This window comes from Harpia harpyja, chromosome 4, assembly GCF_026419915.1.
Source record: "Harpia harpyja isolate bHarHar1 chromosome 4, bHarHar1 primary haplotype, whole genome shotgun sequence".
NCBI classification, from domain to species: Eukaryota; Metazoa; Chordata; class Aves; order Accipitriformes; family Accipitridae; genus Harpia; species Harpia harpyja.
The window spans coordinates 43404970-43422841 of record NC_068943.1 but is presented as its reverse complement, the minus strand read 5'-3'; the positions used below and the strand labels follow the sequence as shown (position 1 = coordinate 43422841).

General features: G+C 40.8%; 1 long non-coding RNA gene across 1 annotated transcript in view; it reads right to left on the bottom strand.

The window, feature by feature from the left end:
• Window positions 1-1679: 1679 nt before the first annotated feature.
• Window positions 1680-17872, bottom strand: part of LOC128141573 (uncharacterized) — a 41899-nt gene continuing 25706 nt past the window's right edge. The window contains exon 3 of the long non-coding RNA XR_008235118.1: window positions 1680-1857. This is a non-coding gene — a long non-coding RNA (uncharacterized LOC128141573). The remainder of the gene's footprint in view (window positions 1858-17872) is intronic.

Genomic DNA, 17872 nt, shown 5'->3' with positions numbered 1-17872 from the left:
AAAGCTTGAACAGGCCTCTGAACCTTACAGAAATGACTGCACATTCTGTAGCAACTGAAAAAAAATAGACCAGGACCTACAACGTGACAAGGGCCTTCCATTAGACTTCAACCCCTTCTCAAACCACGGACAAAAAATGTTGAAAAACCAAAGGAACAAGTGGCAGGTGGAAACACAATCTGTGTATTGCCCTTTTTAAACCTAGAACTCACACCGAGGTTAAGTCCTTCATCACAGTCAAAAGCAATGTAAAGAAACAAAATAATGCCCACAATTTTCAGCACATGCACAACACTGCCACACCGACTACCCTGGTTCAGAGAAATGTATTCACATAAATAAAAGTGGGAATTCCAGACACAGGTTGGAGAAAGCAACTGAGTAGACTTCAAGCGTATAAGTAAAATAGAAGTTATACTGCAAATAATTTTCCTACCAAAATCACCTTGTGGCAAAGCGATATCCTGCAAAGATGAAATGATGTTCTGAAATCTGAATTCAGACTGATATTTGAGCATACGAGGCACTTCTGACACAACATCAAAATATAGCAATTGCCCTGAGTTAGAAAGAAAGCAACTACTATTAAAAAATTCTTTTCTCTTTCTTGCCAATATTGTCACATGAAAGTTTTCTGTTGTGCTAAAATACTAATGGCTTTCAAAGTCCTGTTTTTGTTAAACTATGTCACGTATTTTGAATAAGGAAGAATGAAATCTGCCAGCACAAAACTGTCTCAGCCTCAGGGAAGACCAGACCAAGCAGGACAGAGTCCCTGACAGTTTTACACAAGAACTTCAATCTGCCTCACATCCTGCAGTTGAAGCAGATCTCCATCTGATGTTGAACACTGTGGCAGTTTTCATCAGATAAGGGTCTGTCCCCTTACACTCTCTGTATTCAGAATCTTTTCAACATAGTTAACCACAGATTTGCACTGATTTACTGAAAACCAACATAATCTTACCCATTAGTAGAATAATTGCCTGGCTAGTCTTTCACTCCACACTTCTCTCCCAGCTTCCCATGGCTAAATGAGTCCCTCCAAGCAGGCTTTTCCCAGTGGAAGATAATGTGTTCTTCCATGTCTTATTTCAGATGCTTCCACTTTAAACAGGGCTGCAACCATCCAATTTTCTACCTGTCAAGCTGAAATCACTTTGCTCCCATTGAATAATACCTAATTCTATAAACAAGCATATGGAAACCAGTGACAATCCCTGGGGAAGATGCTGCCCATGACATGCAAAGCCTACCTGGACACAAAATTCATTGCAATGGCTTGGTTCTGGTGGTTTGTAAAACTCAAAAGGCCAGCAAATGCAGTGGGTTACCTAATCAGTGATTTAAAGCAATATTGCTCTACATATGTGCATCTCAGGTGGTAACAGGATATGGATTTGGAATGTGTAAAGGGTTAATAATCCAATGGTTCAGCTTTTCCTGACATTACTTACTAGGGGTAGCTCTTCTTGCATTTTGGACTATATAAACCCGCCATATTCATAAGCGTGTAATGCCACACAGGGCAGTGGCAGGCTGTGAAAGAACACATTGGGGTACAAGAACCTGTCCTCTGATTCATTACAAAACTTTACTGACAAGATTTATATGTGTGAGAAGCAAGCAATTCTAAGGACTCACCAGTGAAGCTCCAACCAGGGGAAAACGATACTTGCCTGAACCTCAGTCCAGGATGGAGTCTCTGGAGAAGAGGCAGTAGGTGAGATCCTCTTCTTGTGTCTTGGGTAGGTCTTTCACGGAGACTTCTGGCCCTGACTCTTACCTTCAGAAGAATCCAGATGACCCTTTCTTTCTTGTTTATGAGCAATTCCCACTGAAGTCACCAATTTACTCCTATAAGGGGAAAAAAAAAAGGACAGAGAAATTTATTTCTATGCAGAGCAGGACTATAAGGGTCATGCTTCACTGAAATCCCACAGGGAAAAGTTAAATAGGTGCCTGGGTCTTGAGCTGACACTGTACACAGAGCACTTCAATGTCAGATTACAGAATGGATCTGGGGGGGGAGGCCTTTTTATTTTCTAATACTAAAAGCAACATGAACGCAAGTTGTCTTGATAAATAAGGAGATAAAATTAATTTTAAAAATTAAACACTGAGCAAAGTTTTCCCTTCGCTACCTGAAACAGTTCTCTCTTAATCCCAAGCCTGTAACAGTTCTCCAGTCAATCCCCTTGAATCACCCTTTTTGCAGCAAAACATATCTGCGGGGCCAAATGTTTCTGCTTTCACTGTGAATAAACTTCTTTTTCCTCCCAGGTAGACCTAGCATCTCAGCCACCAGCACCACATTCCCACTGACACTGTGGAATGTCCAGACATGCAAAATACCTCCCCAGTTCTTTGGAGAGGATAATATTTCCCTACCCAGACCTACCTAAAGAAAGCACATCAAGTTATTCAAATATTTATTCCTAGATTCTGGAAGGTCAGACCGATAACCACTTCTACAAGCGTGAGTCCAGAGTAATGACTGAAAGTCAGGATTTACACCCATGTGTTTGCAATCAGCATGAAGTCACTCAGTGGGCATCTATCATCAGAAGTGTAAAATGAGAGCTTTGCATGCATAAAGCACTGCAAGATAAGCCCACAGTCTCAAAAAGCAAAGAAATGAGCCAGGCCTGATTCTGATGCTGCATCAGTATTCAGCGGTGGTTTCAGTGGGACAGCTCGGTATTTACACTGGAGTAAGGAAAATCAGGATTAGGCACCATCTGTCTCAGAGAGTCAAGCGACCAGAATTGCTCTACACATTTGAATCCTCTTCCCCATTTCTTTAATCTCTTGCACATTCCAGGTTTTCCATTCAGCTCCAATGACAAAAGATTTTACAAGATGACAGTCCAGATTGAGAGAACAGAAATGACAACCTCTGACAAAAGAGATACCAAACTTTTATCAACGATAAGTGCTCCTTCCACACAGACAGTGGTCTGCAATGGTAAATATAAGGCAGATGTCGAATGGAAATTAAACATTGTGCTCCCAGGGTGGCCTCAGCTGCATTCAGAGTTTGATTTAAAACAAGGCCAGAGTTCTTTCATCATTTCTTCAAAAAGTTTCAATTCTAAAGATATTCCAAACAGACACATACTTGACCTAGAACTTGGCAATGCAAAACAATATATATGTGTTAAAAGAGCTAATATGGAGAATATAAGGCAAAGCAAGTTGTCTGTAGGACGGACTAAGAGAATTTGTTCATCAATTCACTTATATTTCAGCGTTCTGAGAGTTAAAAAGTGAATTTAGGTGAAATATCTTTTCCCATTTCTTTCAAAGTAAATTCACAACCAACACTTATCATTTGGGAAACTCAGACAACTAGATATTCTTAAACAAAACCAAAACAGGAGCCTAACTATTCAGCAGCTTACGGAGTATTTCTCTGCAAGCTTCTTTAAGACTTAAACCATATTTACATCTGTGAAAGCGCTCTGCCTGTTATTATTAGACATGATAAAATAGCACTAGACATTTGCAATGACTTAGACATTCAGACTCAAGAAGCACATATTTGAACGGTCTGTAGTGTTTTCTTTTTATAATTTCTGATAATATAATAGCTCAGTCAAAATAATGTAATAATAGACTTTTAAAAATGAAATCCCCAAAACTGCTAAATATACTGTACAGTAAGGAGAGTAAGTATAAATTTAAGGGTTGAAAAGATGCCCGTATTTACAAAACCAGTTAAAAGCATAAACCAAATTGCATTTGCTTCTCTTTTACTTTGTTAGATTTTTAAGACAAAAAAAATACCGATAGTGAAATTACTAGGTTATTTACAACTTGAATACGTAAATATGTTTGTACTCTTCTTGGAAGCCATATTTTAGAAACAGTTTCTTTTTCTAAACAATTTAATATCAAACGCAGTAAAACAAAAAACTTTTGAGGCCATGACTTTGTAACCTCCCTAAAGTTTTGAACACCAGAAAAGCTGGCCTGTTCACACAAGACAATCAAACACATACTTAAATGTCAAGTAAAGTCCTGTCTAATTTTTCCCCCCATGAAAGGAAGAAATTGTGACAAAATTTTACTTTTAGATGACCTGATAAACCAGCACTTTCTGGCACGAGCAGGACAGTCATTCCCCCTTCATTTCCCAGTACAAGATTCAATCACCTGAAACACAAACCTCATTCTACACTGAGGTATTTTCAAATAAAACCAAGTTGCAAACAGTCTCTCTGGCCTTTTAAAAAATAATTTTCCATTGCTTTAAAACATAAAATATAGATGGATGAATGAATGAATGGACAGCTAGAGAAATGCTTTCAGTCATGCTTCCTCCCCCCCCACCCTTAAAACTGAAAAGCATCAGTATCCAAATAGCAACAGGAAATTTTTACCTTGTGGCTAAATAGCTCACTGTTCACTTTGCAGCTGCCTCTATTTTTTGCTGGGCAAAACACCAATACAAAAGTCTTTCCTAAGAAACCAAGCTTTTGACATAAGGGCAGTGACAAACGCAAACCTACAAAGAATTTTTCCCCCGTCCCGTCGTTATAATTCCTAATTTTGTGGGATGTATTGCTGGGCTGTTTATCATAACAGTGTGCAATAAAAAGGACGACTAACTCTTGCAATTTTCTCCCTACTCCTCCCCTTGACAGGGGCCACTGATAGGGAAAGAGGCTCGGAAAAGCAGAGCAGTGAAAGGCTAAGAAACAATAGGCAACCATGGCTTTGACAATGCAGCCCTGAACCCTTTTTGCTCCCGCTGTGACACTTGCATTCAAGAGCAAGGGCGGCTGCCATCATAAGAATGGACAATGGCATGAGGAATACAAGGGAGAGGGGGGATAAAAAAAAAAAAGGAAATCAGATGAATTCAGAGCTAAGATGGCAGAGCTCTCACCTTTTCCGCTTTTTTCGAGTAATCTGGATGGAGACGTCCCGCAGAGAAGAGATAAAAAGGGTGTGCTGAACTGTTGGATGGTTCTGAAGACTTCTGCATTTGCAAACGCATTTTAGAACTATTTGTAGGGGTATATATGCTGCATGCCATCTCTCTGTCTCTGTCTCTCTCTCTCTCTCTGTGTCTCTCTCTCTTCTGTTTTATGTCCTGCTATCTCCATCACACACCTCTAATAGTATGAAGACTTTCTGCCCATGTAAGTAAGTGAGAGTGTGTGTTCCTTAATGTTTGAATCAAGACACACGTCTGCATGCATTTCTAATCTAAGGAGCCTATAGCAGTTACTACAACTATCAATTAGTCAGCAATAGCTTGAGATCCCCATGTGTCTGGGTGAACAAAGGTGAGAAACACATGCAAATAGTACTACAGCACCTGGGTCACGTACAGTAACTTAGCTAGCAACAAATAATTGCATCTGTTTCTGCCTTTTCGATGCTTCTTGCTCATTGTTATGTAAAGTTACAGGTTATTAATGTGAATAGTAACACAATTAGACATGGCATTGTATATTTTCATTTGAACGACACAATAAAAGGAAATTAAGCTTAACTAGATGGAAATAAATGGTGACTTAAAGGCTTTAAACTAAAAGATTCTCTGATCTGTAGCAGTGCTTCCATTTTTTGATCAATTGTTCCTGAGTTAAAGATGCAAATGATGTAGATGTATTTGGTCATTTCATATATATTAGATAAGAAACTGATTATTCCAGAGGAGACAGAGTGGATGTCTAATTTCCTGAAGTTAAGTCCATAAAGAGGGTAAGCTAAATCTGTTACTATTTTTTTTTAATTAAGCGACTGTTACTTTTAGGATAATTTTAAGGGTGTTTTTTCAGATGTTTTAGACTTAAGCCAAACAATTAAGAAGAAAGATACGGTACCTTTTACTCTCTCCTTCTTCTTAACCACAAAAAATGAGCCTTACCTTTAAAAACTGTCAGAGTCAAAATGGACTAAAAAAAAACCAACACCCTGAACAAAATCAAAAACAATAAAATGAAAAAGCTCCGAAATCCAGCACCACCCTGACTCCACCACAAGAAAAGACAGAGCTAGGTTGCTATCCATGAGCAGAGAGCATTTCAAAGGTGACAACACAGTCTGTGGACAATGTTATTTACACAGATTTGATAAGAGCGACTACGGCTCCAAACTGTAATTTAATTTGCAGAAATTATACCCCACGTTTCAAAGTGCACGGAACTCCAAAAATTAAGCAGTTTGACAGAAAGAGTTTGTTGCTGAGAAGGAAGCATTTTTTCCTCACTTACAATATGCTCACAGAGTCCTGCAAGGATGCACGCTGCATAACTCTCTATCGTTAGCTCTCTTTCTACTTATATCAGCTTCCATGGGAGGCTAATTAGTGACACCAAAGGAAAAATATTCTTCCCAATTTGGGGCTCCGAGAAACTGTCAAGTTTATTTAGCTTTAGACGGCATAAAGAAAAAAAATTAATCTTAAATTTAAAACAACAGAAATACCTCCTTAAAGAAATAACTCCCCAGCTCCCTCACCTTTTAAGAACAGGCTAGTGGCTAGAAGATTACAGCCGACCACTGCTAACAACATAGAAGGTGCTCATAATGAAGCAAGATTAAAGAAAAGCTGCAGTAAAACAATGTTTGCCCAGAGAAGCCCTGAGTGCAAGCGTCCCAGAGCTGACTGTACAGCGTAAAATAAAGCAATAATGGGCTTTAAAAGAAACGGTGCTAAATGGGTGTTGTGCTGACCCGCCATGCAGTTTCATTTCAAAACTTAGCTGTTGGGAATTGCAGGCGCTATGGAGACAGAAGATTTCCAATATGCCAAGCGCAGAGTTTATCGTAGGCTCTTTGCTCTCTGAAAGAAAGACACCGCATAGAGGACTAGCACAACACAGAGAGCAGTGGCCGGCTTTGCAACTCCACCAGAAACAACCACGCTTGCGGTCCCTTTGCCAGAGGTCCTATCAGGCAGACAAAAGCATAACAAAAACTACAAAATAATCTCGCCCTTCGCCGAACAATGAGACCTTAAAATATACGTACGGGAGGGTATTACATGCAGAATAGGCAGGGGGAGGGGCAGGGGGATGAGAACAACATTTCCCATCAATGCGTTTTATTTCTTAGTGTCTGAAAAGGCTGTTTCCCACTTTAATGTGAATTACTCATCGCTTTTATCGGGCCAGTCTGTTGCCTGCAAATGTACATCTCGGGTGAAAAGGGGCATTCGTTTAGGAGTTCAAACAGAAACTAATAGCTCGATACTTATCTGGGGTTGAAAAGTAGTTGAATAGAATAGTAAATACTGTAATCATTCCCGTGGCTATCTATCTACTAACACCACTTGGGCACGCAGGTCCGTCAGACAGTAAGGTAGCTAAGGGAGGAAGGCGGTTAAACCGGAGCTGGATATTTTTACTACTGTATTTTATGACCAATTCTTCTAGCTCCTAGTCCAAGTCCTGATACCATCGCTCCTTCAAACATACCACATTCCGATAAAATAAGTCAGCTATCTTTAAAAAAAACAACAGATGAATAGACACCACTAATCAGATGTAATGTAATCGAATGCTCTTCTTCATCTAATCTGTCTACTCCGTGTAATCTAGCTATTCTACCAGCTCCAGCATTTGTAATAGGCATGACACTGATTCAGATCTCATATAATGTTATTTCAGTATTTTATTCTTAAATGAGACTACAAGTTGGGTGGCTACTTTGCATTCAAAACTCTTCATCGACTTTGTGAACGGTATCACGTGTAAAGCAAAGCTGAACTGCACCTTTCTGCTACTTTTTAATTGTTACGTTTTGTAATGTTGTAGACCATTCTCAGCGCATGGCACAAATTTTTAAACAGACAAAAGAGCAACAGGAATTTAACAACAGAACTGCCCAGGATCAACAGCAAAAAATGAAAACCACAAAGCTATTTGATAAGAACTGCCTTCAGACACAAGCTGGAAAAAGATGAAATCTTGTCAGCATACAACACTGATATATTTTATGTTTTCTAAAATGCAGAATGATTTCCTTAAAAACAAGCATTTAAACAACGTCCACCTAGGTCTTCCCCAAAGAAAAAGAAAACCTTGTCTTATTTTACAGGAGAAGCAGGATTCACAGATTAATGGACAAATCGGTCTGCTAGGTAAATGACAGCAGTGGAAAGAACAAACAAACCTTCTCATACATACAAATATATTTGAATGTAATAAAATGTTGACAACAGTTATGTGATTAAAGCAATTGTTTTTTTCATTTAAGGCCTTACCATTGGAATAATTTAAAATTAAGTGAGAAACATCAGCCCCTTGGGTTTTGCAGAAGAGATTTAATTTGTAGAAATAGTTGTGGGTTTTTTTAAACGTAGCTATTTTCAACGTTGCAAGATAAAGCTCTCTTTTTTTTCTAATTTTATTTTAAGAATAGACCCCATTTAGGATTTCACATTGTAAATCTCCCTATGTCTGAATGCTGTTACAAGGTTTGACAATGAAAGAATAATTCATGTCAGACAAAAAGAGCCCTTCAATCAGCTTCATGCAGCTTTTCTCCTGCAGGGCTATGCCAAAACGAATGTGGAATCCTGAACTGAACCATCCATCACATTTCCCGAGTCTTTCAATTAATGACACTGCAATCAGATCGATGGCGTGTAATAAGAAAAGAGCTTTGCATTTCTATACCTATTAATTCGCTGAGTAACTCCAGTGGTAAAACGTGACCAGAAAGGGAAAAGAAAAGAAAATTTCATCCTCCTAGCAAGATTTTGGGGGATGTTTAAGCCACCCTGTACAAGCCTCGGTTCTACATTCCTGTCTTACCCCAAGTCCTGAGTGCTCAAGGCAAAAATCACATAGGCTTTTTTGCTTAAAAGCAGGACAGTCTCCCTTCCAGACAGGTATTTTCTCTTCTGCTGCTAAGCACACGGAGCACTAAGTGTTTTCTTGGTAGACGCTCTAGATTATAGAGAGGAGTCCATTTTTCTTCCAGGCTCAGACTGGTCAACCCCCACCAGAGTCTTCTTAGCCAGAAGTGTCCTCTATGCAATTTGAGCTATGGAGGAGCAGTCACTTACAGGGCAGGACTCTGCAGACTCGTTCTCCGGTGCGAAGGCAGTAATTAGCGACAAAATTTCCAGATCACAGAACATGCCAAGGATGGAGTTACCTCACGCAGTGATTAACCTCCAACAAAACGAGGTGGGGGAGAGAGCTGGGCAGGGGGTGAGGGCAGCCGGGACAAAAAAGTCTACCAGCAACCATGGGATGAAATTAGAGTGACCTCATGTCAGTGAACTGGCATAAGATTTTGGATCGATGACAAAAATTATCGAGGCTTTGCAGAATGGAGCTGCCAAGCACATTTCAATTCCCTTACTGCAAACATTGTGGGTATTGTTTGGAGAAGCCAAACGCTACAGGAAAGAGAAAACTGCAATTAACCAGAACATTGTGATTATTAAAAGGATTTAATTTGGAATTGTCTTTTCTTCTAAAAGGTAGCTTTTTGGTCTTAAAATGCCTGTCTTACAAAATACCCTCTCTCTGAGTATTACGCAGCCGCGCATTTCCTAAAAAGCTACTGAGTCTCTCCTTTCTGGGTCGCGCTGGGAAATAAGAGCTCAAACCAAAAGGCTTTACCACCTTGTGGCTGACGAGCAGCTTAGAAGGAAGGAGTGATTTGGAGGACCTCCCAGGAGACAGGGGTGGGTCACAGGCGATGAGAGACACATCTTGCCTACCGAAAGATCCCGTTGTGTTGCCTTGGACAGGAAACTGGACGTGAACTGCCACTGCCAACGTTAACCCCTTCCTCTGGATCAGATGAAGCCTTCAATCTCCAGCGCTGACACTTATTTCAGCAGCTTTGGCTTTACCTCAAAGGAAGGAAGCTGCAGCTGTGATAGGAGATGCACCCAGGTCAAAACCTACAAAAAGACCTTCTTTTGGGAGCAAGACTTTCAGTGAGGTTGTGTATTTTGGAAGTCTTTGGAAAGGGAAAAGAAATCTTTATGAGAGAAAACAAGAAACGGAACAACAGAAAACAAGGGAGGTTTTTAAGGTTCACTTCACCGATCCTTTCAAATATCAAAGAGTGCTTTTAAAGGACCATTTCTGGCTTTGCCTCTTAGCATCTTTTATGATCAAATTTCAGCAATTCCAAATTTCAGCAGCACCTCAAAAAAAAGCCTTGTTAATGCTGCATCTGAATGTACCCATGCATGCCACACATGGAGTCAGACACAGTCTGTAAGCTTGCGGGCCTAGGAGGGGAACCGAAAACACCATGGCAATAAGTGAAATGGGACAATGCCCATGAGCTGACTTGCAAAATAATTGCAACTAAAGCACAGTGAGAGATGCCCACTCACTGGCAGACAAACAATAAATAAATAAATCATGTAGAAGCAGAGACAATTCATTTACAAATAAAACATGAGAGTTGAATGCAGGCTAAAGAAACAGGAAAAAAGAAATCTAGGATGCGAAACCTGTAAAACTGAAAGGAACTTTAGGAAGCCAACTGCAAAATATTTATATTGCATATCACTGCTATCTTTCCCTCTCTCTATAGAGCACGTAAATGCACACAAACCATAGGTGTCTCAGGATCCCACCACATTTCAGAAGAGCAGGTTTCAGAGCGCAGTCGCAGCACACACACCTCAGTGACCTCCAAGGTACAACCAGCCACTCAGGTTAGAAGTCAGCCCAGATCACCTCTCCTGACTTACAGGACACGTTACATCGACAACAACCCCAACCAGGTTTTGTGCATATGTCAGCATCTATACACAGGGAGGTGTCTTTAAGCCCAGGGAGGTTGCAGGAGTTGGGGGGGATATTTCTGACATTAGACAAGATTCTCACAGTGAATACGTGACTGGAGATTTACAGCTCTGAGCAGTGCCCTGCACTGTCCAGTTGCAAAGCCCAGTATGTGCTCCACAGCTTAATAACGTACAAATGTCTTGTCTGCTAGTAGGTCAGGGAGAGAGGAGAAGGGGGTGCCGCCTCGAGCCATTATTTCAGCACTGGCTGCCTTCCAGGAACTAACAGAGCTTCAGAAGGCATGGGCAGGCTTGCTTACATCTGCTTCCCTCTGCTGTAGCTCCAGACAGACTTACACACTGATATTTTCTTTCTTCCTTTTTTTTTTTCTTTTCCTTTTAAATGGGTTTGGACAAGCTTGCGGTAGGTATTCTCAGGGTTCTTTTCCTCATCTCTCTCAAAGGAGCTTTGGGAGCAACCACTGCAAATGAATTTGATAAAGAGAAGGCTTCTATAATTGTTTGTCTTGTTCGGTGGATGGAGCAACGGCAGCATCTGGCTTTGTGGTAATGCATCTGTCTACAAAAGCTGTGGAGCCTCTGTTAGCCCATCAACAGAAAAAGTCAGCTACCTGTCTTGTTGCTGTACAGACAGGCAGACAAAAAAATCCACCTGGACTGCTCAAAGTCATGACCAAATCTAAGCTTTGGGAGTCAAACCTTGTCCCATGTGGTGGGAGGCATTTCTGGAAATTTAGCTACAGAAACACGGAGCTTCAGCTCCCAAGGTCCTGGGTTCAATCCCTACTGATCACAGCATTTAAATAGTCATTATGCAATTTCCTTCTTTCTACTGAAATAGTAACTAAAAAGACACCTTCACAATGCTCCTGGTGCTCTAGCACATGATTAATAGTACAATTAAATTTCAGCATTAAAACAATCAATTCAACAAGGACGCTGCTAGTCAGCCACCACCTATAAAAACTCCCCTGTGTCTCCTTATCTAGGAATCCTATCCTCAGCTTTCTCCAAATCCCCATTCAAACCATAGCACTGCAATCATTCCTTTCCATCAACATAAAAGTAGGTATATTTCAGTACCTGCATTTTACAAATAATTATCTGACAACAGAGTATTATTAAAAGGTAGGTAAGGAAATTAAAGGAAAACCTGAAGGTAAGTGAGATCATAGAATCAAAGAATGGTTTGGATTGGAAGGGACCTTGAAAGATCATCTAGGTGCTAAAATATTCTGAGGATGCGTATGGGATTACAAGGCTGGAAGAGGTCAGACATGGTTTAAATTCTCAAGTAAGGGTGGGGATTTCCAAAAGAGGCAGGAATGTATCTCAGGACAATTCTACATTTCCTAGGCACCTAAATGAGACAGGCACACGGTCCTTATGAAAGGACAGTGTGTTGCCCCTGGAATGAAAAAAGGTTGAGGAGCACTGGTTTAGGAGTCATAAAGATCAGGATGGGGTGGGGTGGAGGGTGATCCCAGCTTCACATCCCTCGTGATGCCATCGAATCAAAAAGAGCACTTTAGTTTTGTTCTGGGTTCTCCCCACGGACTGATCTCATCCTCAGATAAAACAATAGAATCACATACACAAATATTGGCAGTGCTTAGCCTTGTTTTTCACTGCAAGCCCAAAGGGCACGTGGCAGTGAAATTGCAAGCTCTTCTGAGCATGTCTAATCAGCTCTGCCTGCCAGATTTTCAATCTCTGGTGGCCAGTTCTGTTCCCAATTTATACAAAAATGCAGCTTCCAGTACGCATGGTGTTCTGAGGACAAGCTCCGGTCCTCAGGCCCATCTGAAAGAGGAGAACACACACGGAGGGAGTAGGCACAGAAAGGAGTTTATTAATTGGCCTCTCTTGATCTCCCTGCTGGGACCTCTACTTGAAGCCATGGGGCATGGTGAGAACAGCTCTCCAATGGATTTATTTTTCCACTGCGCCTCCTGGAGGTATAACCTTGGACGTATAGCACAGAAGGTGGAAGACTAAATCATACGAGGACTCCCAGCTGCTCTGCAAGTCAATGAAATTTGGAGACTGCTCCATAGCAGAGAGCAAAAAGAACCACCCTACACACTCCTCAGTCCCACCCAGCTCAGAAAGGAGCAGACAATAGTCCATCGTCACCCAAACAGAAGCAATTAGCTCTTGTTCCCTCATCAAGGGTGTTTCTCAGTCATTTAATTAACACCAATAATTCAGTAGTGCCAACTTGTTTTAAAAGAAGAACAAGCGAGCTTTTTTCCTTTTTTTTTCTTTCTAGAGTTGTGTAAGTGCCTACAGATGCTATAAAGATTTTCAGAAATATCCAATAAATGGGCTCTATTTAAAAACAAAACCAAGACAGACAAACAAAAAAACCAGTGGGCCTTCATCTGCATCTTTCAACAACTAAACAGCTTTTAAAATATCAACACTACATGTTTAGGGTTGACACTATACTCATATAACTTTTGATGTAAAAAATCAGTTGCCGAAACTCTTCACATAGTCTCCCTCTACAATGAAGGGCAAGACAGCACTTCCAATAGGCAATCCACTTCTTCCTAACACAGGATCTAAAATAGCTAACATCATTCGCTCTCTGGACATGCCCCCTTCTCTCCACTGGTCAGAAGGAGATCCTGACTGACCAGCATAGCCCTAACCTACTAATTTTAGACATTTAAAATTAGACAAGATTAATCCTCACCAAAGTGTCTAGCCCTTGAATGACTAACATGGGGATTTCCTACAGGGATGTAGCAGCCTAAAACTGATAAAACCCTTGAATATCCTATGTCATTTGAAAATAACACATTTCAAAAGCCCTAGCCAATATCTCAACTGTCCCACACAACTTTTTGACATACAGACTGATACGACTCATGCATTCCTCTATTATCTCAGGAGTGGAAACTTGTGAGAAAGAGGGTATGGACAATGTTACTTACGCTACTTAAGCAAACCTCTTCTTAATTTCAAGTGCCTAATCATTTTCTTGTGCCTGTTTCCTTGGTTCTCACCTTCTTATTGTTCTCCTACCTCTGCCACACTCGTATATGTACACACACACACACACATACACATATATATTTGGTCTTGACAGATATGGAGATAACTCTTACCAAAAGGAGCTTAATCTTAAATAATGCAAGATACAGAAAAGAAAAACAATCTATTTACGTTTCTGTGGGCTAAGAAATAAGTCTTATTCACTCAAAAGCTGAGAGGTGGGATAATTTGAGGTACTATCAGATGCTTATCAGATTTATGCCAATGGTTAGTGAGCCTTAACTGCAAACACAGACATATCAGTGTTCTTGTAAGTCAGCTGCTGCATGTTTTAAAGGGAAGTCACCTCTTCTCCAAGAGTACGTTAGTCACATGTAAACTGTTGAACCTGGATAAATAAAACTTTCCTGATGGTCACAGTAGTCACCTTATGGAAGACTTTATTACCCTTACATTAGCCTGTAAAATAACCATTATTACTGAACTCAAAACTAACCACTGGTGTTTCGACCCAGCAGCCTTCTGCAGCAGAATCATAGAATCATAGAATCATAGAATCATTTCGGTTGGAAAAGACCTTCGAGATCATCGAGTCTAACCATTAACCATGCCCCCTAAACCATGCCCTGGAGTACCCTGTCCACTCGCTTTTTGAATACCTCCAGGCATGGTGACTCAACCACTTCCCTGGGCAGCTCATTCCAATGTTTGACAACCCTCTCAGTAAAAAAATTTTTCCTAATATCTAACCTAAATCTCCCTTGCCTCAACTTGAGGCCATTTCCTCTTGTCCTATCTCCAGACACCTGACAGAAGAGACCAACACCCACCTCACTACAACCCCCTTTCAGGTAGTTGTAGAGAGCGATAAGGTCTCCCCTCAGCCGCCTCTTTTCTAGACTGAACAACCCCAGATCCCTCAGCTGCTCCTCATAAGACTTGTGCTCAAGGCCCCTCACCAACTTGGTTGCCCTTCTCTGGACACACTCCAGCAGCTCAATGTCTTTCCTGCAGTGAGGGGCCCAAAACTGAACACAGCACTCAAGGTGCGGCCTCACCAGTGCCGAGTACAGGGGAACAACCACCTCCCTGTTCCTGCTGGCCACACTGTTCCTGATACAGGCTAGGATGCGATTGGCCTTCTTGGCCACCTGGGCACACTGCTGTGTATTCAGCCGGCTGTCAACCAGCACCCCCAGGTCTTTCTCTGCCGGGCAGCTTTCCAGCCACTCTTCCCCAAGCCTGTAGCGCTGCATGGGGTTGCCGTGACCGAAGTGCAGGACCCGGCACTTGGCCTTGTTAAACTTCATACGATTGGCCTCAGCCCATCGACCTAGCCTGTCCAGATCTCTCTGTAGAGCCTCCCTACCCTCAAGCAGATTGAATACAACAGGCTGACCGTGCACTGTGAGTATGATTCATACCTTCAAAGGCAGAATATAAGGATTATATACTGCTTCGGCTCACTGGAGGATGTGCATAAGTTTAAATACCTGTGTATTAGAGTTCAAGAGAAACAGATTTTTGGTTCCCCCCGAAGTATTCTGAGACCAACCATATTTGGTCTGAAGTGGAGTTATCAAAACTTTATATTCTAGTGGAAACCTGATAAAACCAATATCTTCTAAACAGTTTTTAGCATCTAAACCCCTACACAGAAAAGATGACCCTACAGAACAAACACAGTGAGTCTGAACTCTTCAGTTTACCTTGAGATCTTACACAGATCTTACAGAGTCCAGAGGCCATCTACACTAGAGAAGTCTGATACAACTCCACTGTCTGTTTCCTGGACACTTTCAGCTATTTATACAAGCGCTAAAACTGGTTACTGGGCTATCGTACGATTTTCCAAGTTTTACAATCCAGTTTCTTTTAGGAATTCACCTTCAGAATGTGTGGTGAGAAGATGATACTGTAAAAACAGTGTTCCCGCTCTGTAACTTGTTACACCTATGAGCTTGCTCAGAGCTCAAAGAAAATGCCTGAAGAACCCCTTGTAAACCACGTTCAGCCTGGTATAAGTAGATGGTTTCATTAACAGTAGTAAGGTTTTGGCCCATTTTTTCAATTGAAAATCTGGTACAATGAAGCCTGCAGAACTGAAAAAACATATACAAACCGTGATCAGAGACATAGGTTTCTAAACCGTATTGAGGTTGCAAAAACAAATTGACATCAACATATGGGGAAAGTCTGAAGTTGCAGCAAACATTCACATATGTGAGAAACTTTGGCATGTAAGAGTCCCCATTAAATTCAAATATACAATACACAAGATTAAAGTTATTCAGAGGCATTAGTGTTTGCAAGATCAGACCCTGAGATTTCTCTGTGTAGTAACAGTTACTTTAGGTTTAATCTGTTATTGCATTAATATCTATAAAGAGCATACATAAATACAAATCAGATGGCAGCTGCAGTCTTACTGAAGAAAAATAAAAAGATTGGAGGTCTAGGGGGGAACTAAAATTTCCATGATGGCAATTTCCAATGCCACGTATTTTGGGATTATCATCCTGCTCAAACTGCAGCTATTTTTTTTCCATACACGATACACACATGTATATAGGAGAACGAAAAAGGCAAAGAAATTAATTCAAGAAAGAAGAGAAGGACAATACTGATGGGAAGAATTGCTTCAAAATGGACAGATTGCCCTTACACAGGAGCAAGTGATAGTATTAAGTATGGCAACCCCCCTCAGATTTCTGTGAAAAGCCTGATGTGCTCTACTTAACACTTAAGAAAATTCACTAGGGAATAATGACCTCTAATTTATTTTGGCTACAGTGATCTTCATCTGTGCTCCTGTTAATCTCACTCTGAAGATTTCAGGGTACTTTTTAACTAGGGACTGACTCATTCTCTAGCTGCCTAGTAGTTAATCTGCTCAGATATTTCCCCAAATAACCATCTGCTCTACCTTGTATTTGTTTCACTCTCTATCTTAGTTCTTGGTCTGTCCTGCTGGCTTATTCAGCACTCTTTAAATTTCTCCTCTGCCCTTATGTCTGGTTGCTTATGTTTTGGACAGACAATAGAGGTGATACAGGCCATTATTCATGAGAAGCTTCAAGTGTAACGTGAGAAACATCTCATCTCCTGACCCCTGTTAGCATAAGAATTGCTGATAAAATTCTGGACTGAAAGAGAAGAATCTTCTGGGAAAAATATAGGCAAAAGTTTCACTTGAGAGATGTGTTTTGTAACAAGATTCCAGATTAATTCTCTGCCTAAGGACCAGATCTAACTCCTAGTGCAGTTACTGGGAAGCTAGAGAGATAGTGCAGGCAAGACCTTACATGCTTGCAAAATTTTAAAGAGAAGGATATTCTTTACCACTCCTACAGCTCTGTGCTCTTGCATTTTTTTTTTTTTCATCCAAGGATCATGAAGTGATTTGCACACTTCAGTGAATTAAGACTCACAATGCTCCTGGAAAGTGTATAAACGTAGTTCTATTGATTCCACATCTGGATCACCTAAGTTAAAGATTGAAGAGATCTCCTTGGATCATGCATTTTCATGCATCATCAAGTTACCAAGTTTTAACCAGTTTCAACTGATTTTAACAGAGTTACATCTGAAAGAAGTTGGGGTGACGCACTGGAAAAATCACACATACTGAAAGCATAGTCTCTGACAAAGGATGATCAGACACTAAACTGAGGGTACATCTGATCATAGAAAGCAAATTTTGTTAACGGTAGAGCATATATCTGCAATTTAAAAGCAAAGGCAGGAACTGAACCACCCTACTGTCTGCTGATGTACCTATGGAAAACCCATAGATAGATAGGTAGACAGAGAGATGCATTTGTCCTGAAGCAACAAATGCCATGCCACAATATACCTACATAGCATACTGAGGGCCAAATTCTTTCTAACAAAAATTTTCAGAGCTTATTGACCTTATCCCCATTCATTCAATTTACACATCTATCAGTGGCCCCAGCAATTTTGTAACACATTTGCTACAGAACTCACCACTGTTAACACTGCCCATGTGAAGAAGAGCCTAACACAATATTGAACTGGAACTCCAGTGGAGTGGCATGCACCTTACCCAGAAGGGTATCAGATAGCACTGACAGGCAGACACATCCATGGGACAATTTT